Raw genomic sequence first — 13,710 nt, 5'->3', positions numbered from 1 at the left:
GTACCATTGTATTCAAAACATTTTTCCTTTTCTCATTTATACATTCAAGAATCTACTTATGTAATTGCAAATTTTATATTTCAAGTTGAGTTATTAATATTTTATGAATTCCATTTGTGATGGGCATATAAGCCCTAACTATCTATTCATATCAATTAGGTGACTTATTTTTCATGTTTCAACTAATCCATAAATATTTCATGGATTTCAAATTTATGGCCTTAATTTCTTTTTAACAATTTTGACTAGGATGCATAGTCCACATTTGTCATACAATTCTAAGCATTTAAGCTTAGAATTGGTTCTAGGTCTTCATCTTAATTTACTAATCATTTTGATTACTATTCACCTTACTAGTCAACCAAAATGTTGACTTTTTTATACTTAATGGATATATTAATTCTAATTACACCAAGATCCCACATTTTGAGTTTTACATTTGCTAGTATTAATTGCCAATTGCAATTTAAAGTCCCCTAAATGCATTTCTAATTTCACATTTGAATTTCAAGTTTTGGTGTCACTATTCACCTCATTGGTCAACAAAAATGTTGACTTTTGGATAGAAAATATGTACATTGGTTTTGACACTCCAAACATACCACATTTTGCATTTAAAACTTGTTGGAAGTGATCACCATTACCATTTCTAAGCCTAATACTAAGTGGCAGAATTTTCAGTTTTTGTACCATAAGTTTACTGTTCTATTAGGGACTGTTACAGTGGAAATTTGAGGAAATGGTAAACATGAAAGTTGTTCCTTATTTTGTCTAGTTGAATTTCTTTTTTTGAATCACTCCATTTGGAGTTTTGTAGCTCCAGATATGGTCCAAAAACCACAGCTGGCCGGATTTCAATTCTGCAGAATTTACCAAATCTATAGTACCATGAACAGTGATTGTGACTGCCATTTTGATTAAGTTCTAGTCATAATTTGGGGTAGGTTTCTTCATGAAAGTTGTTTTTATATGTCTTAACTTGTTGCTGTAAAAATTTCAGGTCAATTGACCATTTCTAAAGTGAGTTATGGCACTGTTCATTTGGTCATTTTGCAGTTTCTGGGTGCAGGGTATCCGGATTGGGGCCAACTTTTGGTCCTCTTGCTTTGGTCTTTTGGGCATGGTTTCTTCAGCAAAAATGTGCCATTATAAGTCTAGTTTCATGTCCAATTGGCCAAACACCAATTGGACCTACACATCCAAAGTTATGGCTATCTAAGTGGGCTGAAATCTCAGCCACCCTGCTGCACTCACTAGGCAGCATACTCATTCACTTTGCCATGCATTAGTTCACTTCAAATTAAAATTAACTTGCCTCAAATGGTCACTAATTGACCATTAGAATGTCCATTAATCATTTCATAAGCCAAGTCCAATTTTTCACTCCCAAAACCCAAATTTTCCCTTTCAATTCACCCATACACCTAGTTAAGCACTTTCATTCATTCTATATGTGTACATACACCTTAAACATAATCTCTAATTCATTTTAAGTCCATTAAAACCATCAAAAACACTCCATCATTGTTTTTTCCTTAGGGCTGCCGAAATTCATGGTGGACATACACATATATTTAGTTCATTTAATTCACAAATTCTTACCTATTTCAAGTTTCTAACATAGAAATAAAGGGTTTAAGGTATATATGTGCACTAACCTCTTGTAGGGCAGATTTTCCCAAGCTCAAATTTCTTTTTCTTTCCTTTTCTAGGCTTCCAAACACTTTCCCAAGATGAGTGGACAAGTTTTAATGAAAAGAATAAGGGATTTTATGGTGGGGAGTGAAGGGAATCAAGCTTGAGACAAGAGCTTCAATGGAGGTCTCTTTCTTTTTTTCTTTCTCTTTCTTTCTTATTCCAGCCCGTATGAAGAAGGAAACTGCTGGTTTCCTTTGTTTTTTTTTATCTCATTTTAAGTCATTTTTATCTCTTTTTATTGGTTTGTCAAATGGTGATTGGAGGGGGCTTTTAAATGACATCATCATATGTCATAATTAAGCATTTTCCTTCATTTTCTTTTCTTCTTTTCTCTACTCATTTTCAATTCAATTTTTAGTAATGTTTATTCATATTTTATGTCATATTAATTATTTACTCAACTGGACAAGTCGGCCAAAAATCACCTCTGAAGGCGAAATGACCAAAATGCCCTCCATTTGGCTTAACGGGTCAAAATTGTCTGTACCGATTGAAAAATTTTTCTAAATATTTTCTTGGCATTCTAATGCCATAGGAATCTCAATGACTATTTTCTGGAGTCCCAAAAATTATTTTATGAATTTTTCCCCAGGTCTAGGGCTCCTAGTTGCGAAAACCACAACATCCCGCTGGGTTACCCATCGCTAGGGCACCGGCTCATTTAACTTGGTTGTATTTTATTTCTAAAAATTTTACTAAATTTTTCTTATCAATATTTGAGTTATTTATGGTTCCTCACTTTAGTCTAATTATTTTCAGATGTTCTAGCTGTCCGGACCGACACTGGTCACCGAAACAGTAAAATGTATGGAATTGCTACAGTGAGGGTGTTACACTTACAAAATTCATGGTGACCTGATCCCATTTCTATTCAGGTATGCATCTAGGCTGTAGCAAACCTGATGGAATTTGATGTTCTGCCTTAACTTGCTGACATGTCAAGCATTTAGTCACATAGTCAGCTATGTTCTTCTTCATACCAGGCCACCAATACTGAAGCTTCAAATCATGATACATTTTTGTACTTCCTGGGTGCATAGCATAAACACTGGAATGTGCCTCTTTCAGAATAGTGGCTTTCAATTCCCCATTATCTAGTCCACATACTCTTCCTTTGTAGTACAGACACCCATCTGCTTTCACCTCATAGTTAGTTGCTTTTCCCTCTGAGATTTTGCTCATAATAGCCATTAACTTTTCATCTGCCTTTTGCCCATCTAAAATCTGCTGTAGTAGGTTTGGCCTCACTTGCAACTCAGCCAAAATAGCTCCATCTCGAGCCAAAGATAGACGGGCATTCAATGATTTCAAAGCTGTGATGGATTTTCTGCTTAAAGCATCAGCAACTACATTTGCCTTCCCAGGATTGTAGTCAATCACACAATCATAGTCCTTCAAGAACTCAATCCATCGCCTCTGTCTGAGGTTGAGCTCCTTCTGGGTTGGCAAGTATTTCAGGCTTTTGTGGTCTGTGTAAATGTAGCATTTTTCACCATACAAGTAATGCCTCTATATCTTCAGTGCGAAGATAATTGCTGCAAGTTCTAAATCATGGGTAGGGTAATTCTGTTCATGTGGCCTTAGCTGCTTGGAAGCATAAGCGACCACCTTCCCCTCTTGTATCAATACACACCTTAACCCATTATGAGAGGCATCACTATAGGCCACAAAGTCCTTTCCCGACACTGGCTGTGTTAACACTGGTGCCTCTATCAACATAGCCTTTAACTTCTCAAAACTAGTCTCACACTTGTCATTCCAGTCAAATCTGACATTCTTATGTAACAACTTGGTCATTGGAGCAGCTATTAAGGAAAATCCCTTCACAAATCTCCTGTAATACCCAGCTAGCCCCAAGAAGCTTCTGACCTTAGTTGTATTTCTGGGAGGCTTCCATTCCATTACTGCTTCTATTTTCTTGGGATCCACCCTAATCCCATCAGCTGACACTATGTGTCCAAGGAATGCAATCTCATTCAACCAGAAGTCACAGTTGGACAACTTAGCATACAGCTTCTTTTCTCTCAGGGTTTGCAAAACAATCCTCAAATGCTCATCATGTTCTTCACTGGTCTTGGAATACACCAAAATGTCATCAATAAAAAACCACTACAAACTGATCTAGGTATGGATGGAAGATACGATTCATAAGGTCCATGAATGCCACTGGTGCATTTGTTAGGCCAAAGGGCATCACCAGAAACTCATAATGCCCATACCGGGTCCTGAATGCAATCTTTGGCACATCTGCATCCTTCACCCTCAATTGATGATACCCTGATCTAAGATCAATTTTTGAAAATAGTCCTGCTCCCTTCAATTGATCAAACAGATCATCAATTCTAGGCAATGGATACTTATTCTTCACTGTCACTTTATTCAACTGTCGGTAATCAATGCATAACCTCAAAGTCCCATCTTTCTTTTTCACAAACAGCACTGGAGCTCCCCATGGCGACACACTGGGGCGTATGAACCCCTTATCCAGCAATTCATGTAACTGGATTTTCAGTTCCTTCAACTCTGTAGGCGCCATCCTATAAGGAGCAATAGAGATTGGTGCTGTACCCGGCAGTACCTCAATAGCAAATTCAACTTCCCTTTCTAGTGGCAAACCAGGCAATTCTTCAGGGAACACATTTGGGAAGTCTTTTGTTGTAGGTATGTCACACAGATCTGGCTTAGCCTGCCTAGTATCCACCACATGTGCTAGGTAGGCTTCACAGCCTTTTTTCATCAGTTTTCTTGCAACTGTGGCTGAGATGACATTGGACAAGAAATCTGTCCTTTCCCCCACAACAGTAATCTCATTACCCTCAGGAGTTTTCAAAGAAATTCTCTTCAATTTACAATCAACCATTGCCTGATGACGTGACAACCAGTCCATTCCCAAAATCACGTCAAACTCATGGAAAGGCAACTCAATCAAGTCTGCCAAGAATTCATACCCCTGAATCCTTAACAGGCAACCCTTGTATACTTTGTTCACCACTACACTGTAGCCTAATGGATTAGTGACCAGAATGTCTTGGTCACTCTCTCCTACTAATATCCCCCTTTCTATAGGTAAGTTGATGCAGATGTATGAATGAGTGGATCTTGGATCCACCAATGCATGCACAGATGTATTGTAGAGGGAGAACGTACCGCTGATGATGTCCGAGGCATCTTGCTCCTCTTGTGCTCTCATGGCATAGGCTCTGGCAGGTGGTTTGCCCTCAGGCCTCTCTGCTGGCTCAGATGCAGGCCTCTGTGATGGTCCTACTGCCTCAGATTTGCCAGATTTCCTATCCCTTTGTGGTGCAGGAGCAGGTTTGTCTGCTTGTGTTGGAGCAGCTGTAGTAGTTCTGCATGAACAGTTTCTCAACTGATGCTCTGTCGACCCACACCTTAAACAGGCACCAGTCACTCTCCAACACTCCCCCTTATGCCACTTCAGGCAATGTGGACATGCAAAAGATGCTGGGGCTGGTCCCCTGAACCCCATCCCTGGAGAGCTGCCCACTGATGGTGTGGACTGACCTCTCCTAGGGGTAAACTATGGCCTGGGCCCCTGAGACTGACCCTGACCTTGTGGTGGACCTGAACTCTGTGTAGGTGGACCTTTAAACTTCTTCCCAGGTGTAGGAGATGAACTAGACTGACCCGGGCCCCTCTTCTGCTGTCTCTCTCTTCTGGTCTGCTCACTTATTCTAACCTTTTCAACTTTTATTGCAGCTTCCCCTAACTTGATGAAGTCGGTAATTCCCAAGGCAGTGATCATGATCTTTATATTGTCATTTAATCCTTTTTCAAATCTCTTACACCTTTCAGCTTCATTAGGGACTATATCCCTTCCGTAGTGGCTCAATCTGACAAATTCCTTTTCATACTCGGCCACTGTCAACTGTCTCTGCCTCAGGTTAATGAATTCCCTTCTTTTCTCTTCTAGGTATACACTACCCACATATTTCTTCTTGAATTCGGAGAGGAAGAAGTCCCAAGTTATTACTTCTGGCTGTACTTCATTGGACACCGTATCCCACAATTCATATGCATCATCTTGCAACAGAGATACAACAGCTTCTAGATTTTGTTCAGGAGTGTAGTGGAGTTATTTTAAAACTCTGCCTATTCTGTTCAACTAATTTTCGGCTGCAACAGAATCATCTTCTCTCTTGCCAAAGAAGTCCACTGCTCCAAATTTTCTCAATCTTTCTAGGTGTGATTTCGGTTGTGGAGGTGGTGGTGGTAGTGGCATTACCCCAGCCATTTGTTTGAAGAATTTAGCCATTTGCTGGAACACGACCTGTGGAGGCTGAGCAGGCTCTGATGGAGCTAGCGGAGCAAGTTCTCCCCTACCCCTAGTCTCAGCAGGTGCAGGCGGAGCATGATTCTCCACTTCCTCCTCAACTGCTCTCTGTGATGTAGGGTCCATATCCTATTCAAAATAACAAAGATAAAACAGATTTGCATTAGTGTCACCTCGACTCTTACAAATGCAATGCATGGTATGGACTCAATCTAGGCCCAGAAACGCCTAAACCAGGCTCTGATACCACTAAATGTGACACCCCTTACCCGTCTACAGTATATCTGAGTAAGATATGTCACACAGTGTATCGGAACACTCTATTTTATCTCAATCATTTTTATTCTTCCTTAATTTATTTTTATCATAGTTTTGAATATTATTTGTGAAATATAATTCATTTAAGTCATTTATTGAAATTATAATTTATTTGAGGTTCCAAAAATTTTATAGAAAATCCGGCAGAGTACCGGCTACAAATAGATAAAACAGTTCTTCGGAACTTGTGAAAAACACTTCCAATAATCATTTCCAATCATTCTCAAACTCCAATAATCATCAAAATCTCAATATTTGTCAACAACATTTCCATTTCTCAATCATTCATTTCTCATGGTATTCGTCTATAAGCAATGAATAAATACTCAATTTTCCACTCATAAACACAATTTTCACTATTTACATTAACATCAAAATACATTACATAAGTCTCAATTACACAAGAGAAAATAAAGTTAGTTACAAAATACCAAAATGAAACCTAGTGTCCTACCAATGCACTGAAGATGGTGAGGTGACACGGACACTATGTAGAGCTGTAAGAGGTCTCACCCAGTCTGTGGTCTACTGGGCTCTCGGTCAGTATCTCCAGAACTTACGCATGGCAAAAGCAACGCGCTAAGCAATAATGCTTAGTGGTGCCAATAATAAAATAAAAAGAATTAACAGGAAGTAAATATGCAGTACATGTTTTGATATCTTATGCAGACAATTTTTTTTTTATCATTATTGGTAATCTTATTTATTATGTATTAGTTCTATTCATTATTTCATTAATTGTTCACTTTCATTTTTGGGTGCCCAAGTAACCTATACTGGGTGACTAGACTAGTTAAACGGGTAAACTGGCACTGGGTATCTAGTACCTCGGGCCGTCACACCATCGGTCACATATGTATCTCCCGGTATGCAACAGAACAGCTAATAAGCTGTAATAACAGTAGGCATAAGGCCAAATATCAACACAATGTCAGAATGGCTAAAAGCCATGAAATCACAGAATGGCATAATGCCATGTGCAGTACTGCTAACTAAACCCTATTGGCATGCCAAGCTATCCAAACCAATCTTGTTAGGTATACTAGGGCATTTTACACTTTTGAGCTTTACAATTTTTGAATTTCAAGTTTTGGTGTTACTATTCACTTCATTAGTCAACCAAAATGTTGACTTTTGTATAAACAATAGGTACATTGGTTTTAATACTCCCAACATACCACATTTTGCATTCAAAATTTGTTGGTATTGGTTGCTAATACCATTTCTAAGCTTAAAGTTAATTGAGCAGAATTTTCAGTTTTCATACCTTATCTTTACTGTTCCATTAGTCATTTTGCAGTGGGAATTTGGCAAAATGATCAACATGAAAGTTATTTCTTATTTTGTCTAGTTGAATTTCCTTTTTTGAATCACTCCATTTGGAGTTTTGTAGCTCAAGTTATGGTCCAAAAACCACAACTGGCCGGATTGGAATTTTTCTGGACTTACCATTTCTACAGTGCAGTGAACAGTGACTGCAACTCACTGTTGGATAGGTTCTAGTCATAATTTGGGTTAGATTTCTACATGAAAGTTGTTGGTCTATATCTCAATTATTGTTGGTAAAATTTCAGGTCAATTGGACCATTCCACACTGAGTTATGGCTAAATGAACAATCACTATTCATTTGGTCATTCTGCAGAAATAGACTGCAGGTCACCCGGATTGGGGCAAGCTTTTGGTCCACTTAGTTTGGTTTTATGGGCATGGTTTCTTCACCAAAGTTGTGCCATTGTGTGTCTAGTTTCATGTCCAATTAGCCTTATACCAGTTGAATCTCAACAATTCAAGTTATGGCTGCCCAAACCTGCTGGACTCATGTCCAATTCTGTAGGTCACCTAGGGCAGCCACACTAAACCTAAATCCCATCACTAAACACACTTCATTTCTTGTTTACCAATAACCAAATGGTTACTAATTGACCATTAAAATGTTCCTACACCATTTGGTCAAAACCCAAAATTCTCAATTCCTCTTTTCTTCCATTAACTTACAATATAAGGTGCTAAGTGTTAATTTCATATCAAAGGACAGCTTATATACCCTTTTAATCTAAAAAAAAAAAAATCATCAAAACTCTCATAAGTCCATGGCTGCCAAAAATGGTAAAAATTCATCATGCAACTTTTGTTTAATTTCACTTAATTTTCACACTTAATTCCTACTCCACATATGATATACATAAAATTTTTAAAAGGAATTGGCACTAACCTCTTTTGGGAGATAACTTGAGCTTATAAATCTTCTTAATTTCTTCTTCTAATCGCTGCCTAGAGATGGTTTAAGGTGTGAGGAAGAGGTTTAGTGAAGAAAGTTTAGGGTTTTATGGTGAAAAGGTAAGGTTTGGCATGAGAGAAAGAGAGAAGCTCTTCAATGGTGGAGGGAGAAGATGGCTGCCCGAATTTGGGAAGAACAATCTGGTTTGTAACACCCCTAAGTTCGGTAGTGCGTTCTACTGTTCCGATGACCAGTGTTGTCCGGACAGCTAAGATGCCTAGAACTACACTTCGTTATGAGTGCGGAGAGATAAAATAGTGAAATACAAGAAAAGAAAATACAAGAAAAATAAAGGAAAAATAATAGCAAAGAAATGTAACCAAGTTAAGCGAGCCGAGAACCCTAGCGATGGTGATCATGGGAAGTCACGGTGTGGACCGTTGACTAGCTACTGGATCATGGAACCTGGAAAATATTTTGGGGACTTAAAGAGACCCCTATTGAAGTATAAATATCATTAGAAATATCAAAGAAAAATTAAATAATTAGTACAAAGAAAAGTGAGAAATCGAAAAATAGACAAAACCTGGTGTTACCGAAAAATCGGGAATGCAACCCGAACAGGGGCATTATGGTCATTTGACACCCTAAATTGTCTTTTGACCTAAATATCCATTAAAAATAAATAATATTACACTTAGAAAATAAAATGAAAAATTAGTTTAGTGGTACCTAATGCAAATAGCCAAAAGTGGAGTGAAAATGGTGTAATTAGTACTTTAAGCTTATTATATGATTAATTTGAGTAAGTGGACCACTAAGAATTATAATATGGATTAAATATAATCATAAGTGGGCAGATTACTCCCACTCAAACTTCATCTTCCTCATTAATTCATCCATTGCCGTAAGGAAGATCTCCTAAAGCCCTTCCATGGCCACCCCATTTGCATGGCTTCATTTCACCCATTTTCAAGCTAGATTTTGATTACTTGTCTTCATTAAAAATTATCCCCATTTCACAAGGAAGAAGTAGATACCAAAATCAAGAAGTTTAGTGAAGGTTTAGCAAGTCCCAACAATAGGTAAGTTTGAGATTTTGAATATTGCTTTGTTAAACTTTGTATACATGTTATGGGTGTGTGCTTTGTGAAAGAATTTTTTTTGTTTTGAGAATTTCTTGATATATCCAGTTTGGACAGCCATGGAGATGTATATTTGATGATTTATTCTTACATTTATTTGATGGGAAATTATGTTGAGTAGGGTGATTAATGTCCTAGTAAGTTAATTCCATGTATATATGTGGTGATTGTGGGATACTTTGGCATTGTGGAGCATTTCGGCAGCTTTGAGACTCCATGATGAATGTATGAATTCATGAAGATATTGGCAGAATTATGACATTGAGGATTGATGGATATCTATATAAATTAGTTGTGGAAATTGTATGAAATAATGAGTAGTGTTTATGTGTAATTGTGGTTGTATTTGGACTTTATGAATTAGAGTTTTATTTGGTGTGTTAAGGATGTTTGTAATCTGCCCAAAGTGACTTTAAAGTGAAGTGGTATATGGTTTTGGTAATGTACCAAAACAGAATTGGGTTGAGGAGTGGATTTATGGTAAGGTAAATGTGTAATTGCTACATGTTTAAGCAAGGTAATTAAGGACAGTGTGCATTTTGGCCTATAACTCTAAATGTGTAACTCCAATTGGTATGAGACCAATTAGAGGTGAGACTAGGCACAAAATGTAACAACTTTCATTGAGAAAGCATACCAAAATTCTGCTTGCAAGGTAGCATGAAAAATGACCAATTCGGATTAAGTGCAAATGAGGCCTGAAAATTGACCAATTGGGCAGCAGTTAGTTTTTAGGCCATAACTCACTCAAAACAGGTCCAATTGACCTGAAATTTTAACCATGAATAGTTAAGACCCATATCTACAAGTCTTATGAAGACACAAAAGCCCAGAAATGACAATAAGCAAGTCAAACAGCTTGCACAATTTCGGGTCCAAAAACTGGCCGAACCAAAGTTGACCAAATTTGACCTAAAATGACCTAATTTGATGCCATTTGATCAGCAATAGTAAAATGACCATAACTTGGTCTACATAACTCGGATTGACCTGAAATTTTCCCCCGCATGCAATAAGATATAGATCTACAAGTTTGTAGTTTTGACCGAAACCTGAAAACCGAGGGAACTAGGTCTTCCGGCTAGGTCAAACTAGTATACCGGAATCCAGCAAGTTGCAATAGAATGCACTAAACAAGGAAATGAAATTGGTAACATGTACCAACCCTAAAAGACTATTGAATGTGACATATTAGTAACACTAAAACCTAATTTACCTAGAACGCATCGAGGGTCGATATATTAGGTGATTAAGCAAATAATAGCTTTCAGTGAATTACTTATCAAGTATTATCAATAGAGACAGTTTAATTTAGTACTGAAACACTTTAAATTGTATTTCTCAGTTAGTAAAGACTCAGGGAAAGGGAAGGAAACACTGAGTCCAAACCAGGAGACAGTTATCAGAGGTTTGTGCACAACAACTATTTCTTTTGAATTTTTCAATTGAAATGAATTATGACTAATTGTACATTATTGTTTTAAATTGTGGAAATGTGTTTAAATGGATATTTATTGCTTGAAAAGCATTGTAAATGATTTGAAACTGTGAGAAATTGTTTAAATGATATTGATGGTTACTGATTGATTGAAAAACATTGGAAATGGTTTGAAACCACAGCTATCATATATATTGATTGTATTCCTCGCTAGCTTGTCTAGTGGGACAAATTGAATTCCCTCTCTGGCTGAAGTGTTGAGGTGTGTGCCTGTTGAGGACGAATTGGATGAGTACTCATATTTTTGCTAGCTAGCTATGTTATTCCTCATTAGTCATCGACTTTTGGGACGAATTGAATAACTCATTAGCCATCGGCTTTTGGGACAAATTGAACTTTGGAACATGATTAAGCTGTGTGTGATTTATTGATATGTATTGTGAGATTGTGAAATGAATTTAAACTCTCATTGACATATATTGTCTTTTGAATTCAACCATGGTATGACTTATTAAAATTTATTGTGATATTGAGAAATGGAGTTTAAATTCTTGTTGACAATTACTGTCTTGAAATTTACTATGGTTTTAAGTATCCACTATTAATATGATTTATGAATTGTGATTTAAATTGTATTTGGTTAATGTTGTGCACCACTGAGACATTGTCTCAGCGATAGCTTTTTTTTTATTGCTGTCGCAGGTAGACAGCCAGACAAGGCAGTAGACTAGGCTGCTAGTACACCCAGTGAGAGATTTTTTGGGTATAATGAGTATACCAACATTTTGCATTTTGTACTGTAATGTATGACCACTGTATGTACATATTGTTTTTGGTTTGAGCAGTTGTAAATTCAAATTGTACCTTGAAGTTGTAAAATAATTATGAGTTATTTTAACTTGTAAAAAAAAATTGTATTATATTTCTTTTATCTCAGTCCTTGAAAAATCACTGTGGATTTGAGTTGAGAAAAATGTTTTGTTGAGAATATGTTGGAGTTGAGATTTGGAAATATATTGAAGTGCTTTTTACAGGTTTTTCTGAAGAACTGTTTATCCAAAATACAAATGGCACTCTGCCAAAATTTTTACAGAAATTCCAAAAAAAAATTCAAATATGTTAGTTCTATCACTACAATTCAAAAGGGTTTTTAATACCTGTAAATAGTGCTCACCACTGTAAAAGAAGTAAGAAAAGTTTTTAAAAATCCCTTGTAGTGTATTTAATGGGTTATCAGTAGACGGAGTTGGTAATTCATTAGATATACTATGGGATCATGTTATGCCTTACAGAGGGGTAGGGTGTGACATGTTTTAGTGGTATCAGAGCAAAGTTTTTAAATTCTGTTTTCACCTGTTATTTGAATATTCTTTCTTCATAGTACAACTGCTCAACATCATTTTTGATACATACAGTACATTACATTATAAATATGCACTAACGAGAGGAAATCTCCTTGTGTGATTTGTTCAGGAGATCTAAAATCCTCGCATTGACTATGGAAGAGGGTGATCGTTCAGTCGATCAATCTATTGAGGCTAAGGTGCAAGGGGATGCCCCAGGCCTACAAAATGTCAGTGGTTCAGTAGCACCAGCCCCCACAGTACCGCAGTTTCCTGCTCAGTTTGCTCAGCAGATGGCTGCAATGTTCCAACAAATGGCCGGTAATGTGCCTACTCAAGTCCCAATACAGACACCAGTGGTACAACCACAATCTCCTACTAGGCAGTATGATAAATTGATGAAATATGGGGCTACAGAGTTCAAGGGGATAGTAGATCCTCTAGAGGCTGAACAGTGGTTAGAAAGGATGGATAGGGTATTCAAGAAACTGCATTACACGGAGGAGCTCAGATTTGAATACTCTGTATCTTTGCTACAGGGGGATGCTTATGATCGTGGAAACCATTCCCACACACCGTAGAACCTGCAGTGCTAACATGGAATGAATTTCTCAGGGAATTCAGACAGAAATATGTCCCTGATGCTTATGTAGACCAAAAGCTACAAGATTTCCTAAGTCTAAAACAGGGGAACAGATCAGTGGCTGAGTATGAAAGAGAATTTTCTCGCCTAAGCCATTATGCAGTGAGTTTACTTTCTACCAGCAGGGAGAGATGCAAGAGGTTTGAAACTGGCTTGAAGCCCAGTATCGACACAAGTAGTCGGCTTCAAACACACTAACTTCTCCGAACTTATTTCTCAAGCTCTAGAGTTAGAAAGAATTGAGTCCAAGTCGCTCCCGAGAAAAGAAATCGAGAAGACAGAGAAAGAGGGAAAATCAGAGAATGAGTTCCAGTGGTCCTTATGGAAAGAGGAAGAACTATGGGGGACATGGCAGAGGTGGCAAGAAATCTGGTAGGGGAAGATATTCGTGATGAAGCCTCCCTATCCTGGTCACAGAGTACTGCAGGTTCTTACCCTCCCGCCAATGTGAGACATGTGGAAGAAATCATGGTGGGATCTGCTACAAGGCTATTGGAGCTGTTATAACTGTGGAGGCACAGACACTTTGCCAAGGATCGCACTGAGTCGCAGAGTTGGACCACCTCCTACTATCGCAGAAGGTCGCTTTAGAGCCCTGTCACCAGAAGTTCACAA

Source organism: Hevea brasiliensis, chromosome 8 (genome assembly GCF_030052815.1).
Source record: "Hevea brasiliensis isolate MT/VB/25A 57/8 chromosome 8, ASM3005281v1, whole genome shotgun sequence".
Classification (NCBI taxonomy): domain Eukaryota; kingdom Viridiplantae; phylum Streptophyta; class Magnoliopsida; order Malpighiales; family Euphorbiaceae; genus Hevea; species Hevea brasiliensis.
The sequence above is the reverse complement of the archived record's forward strand: the minus strand, read 5'-3'. Positions refer to the sequence as shown.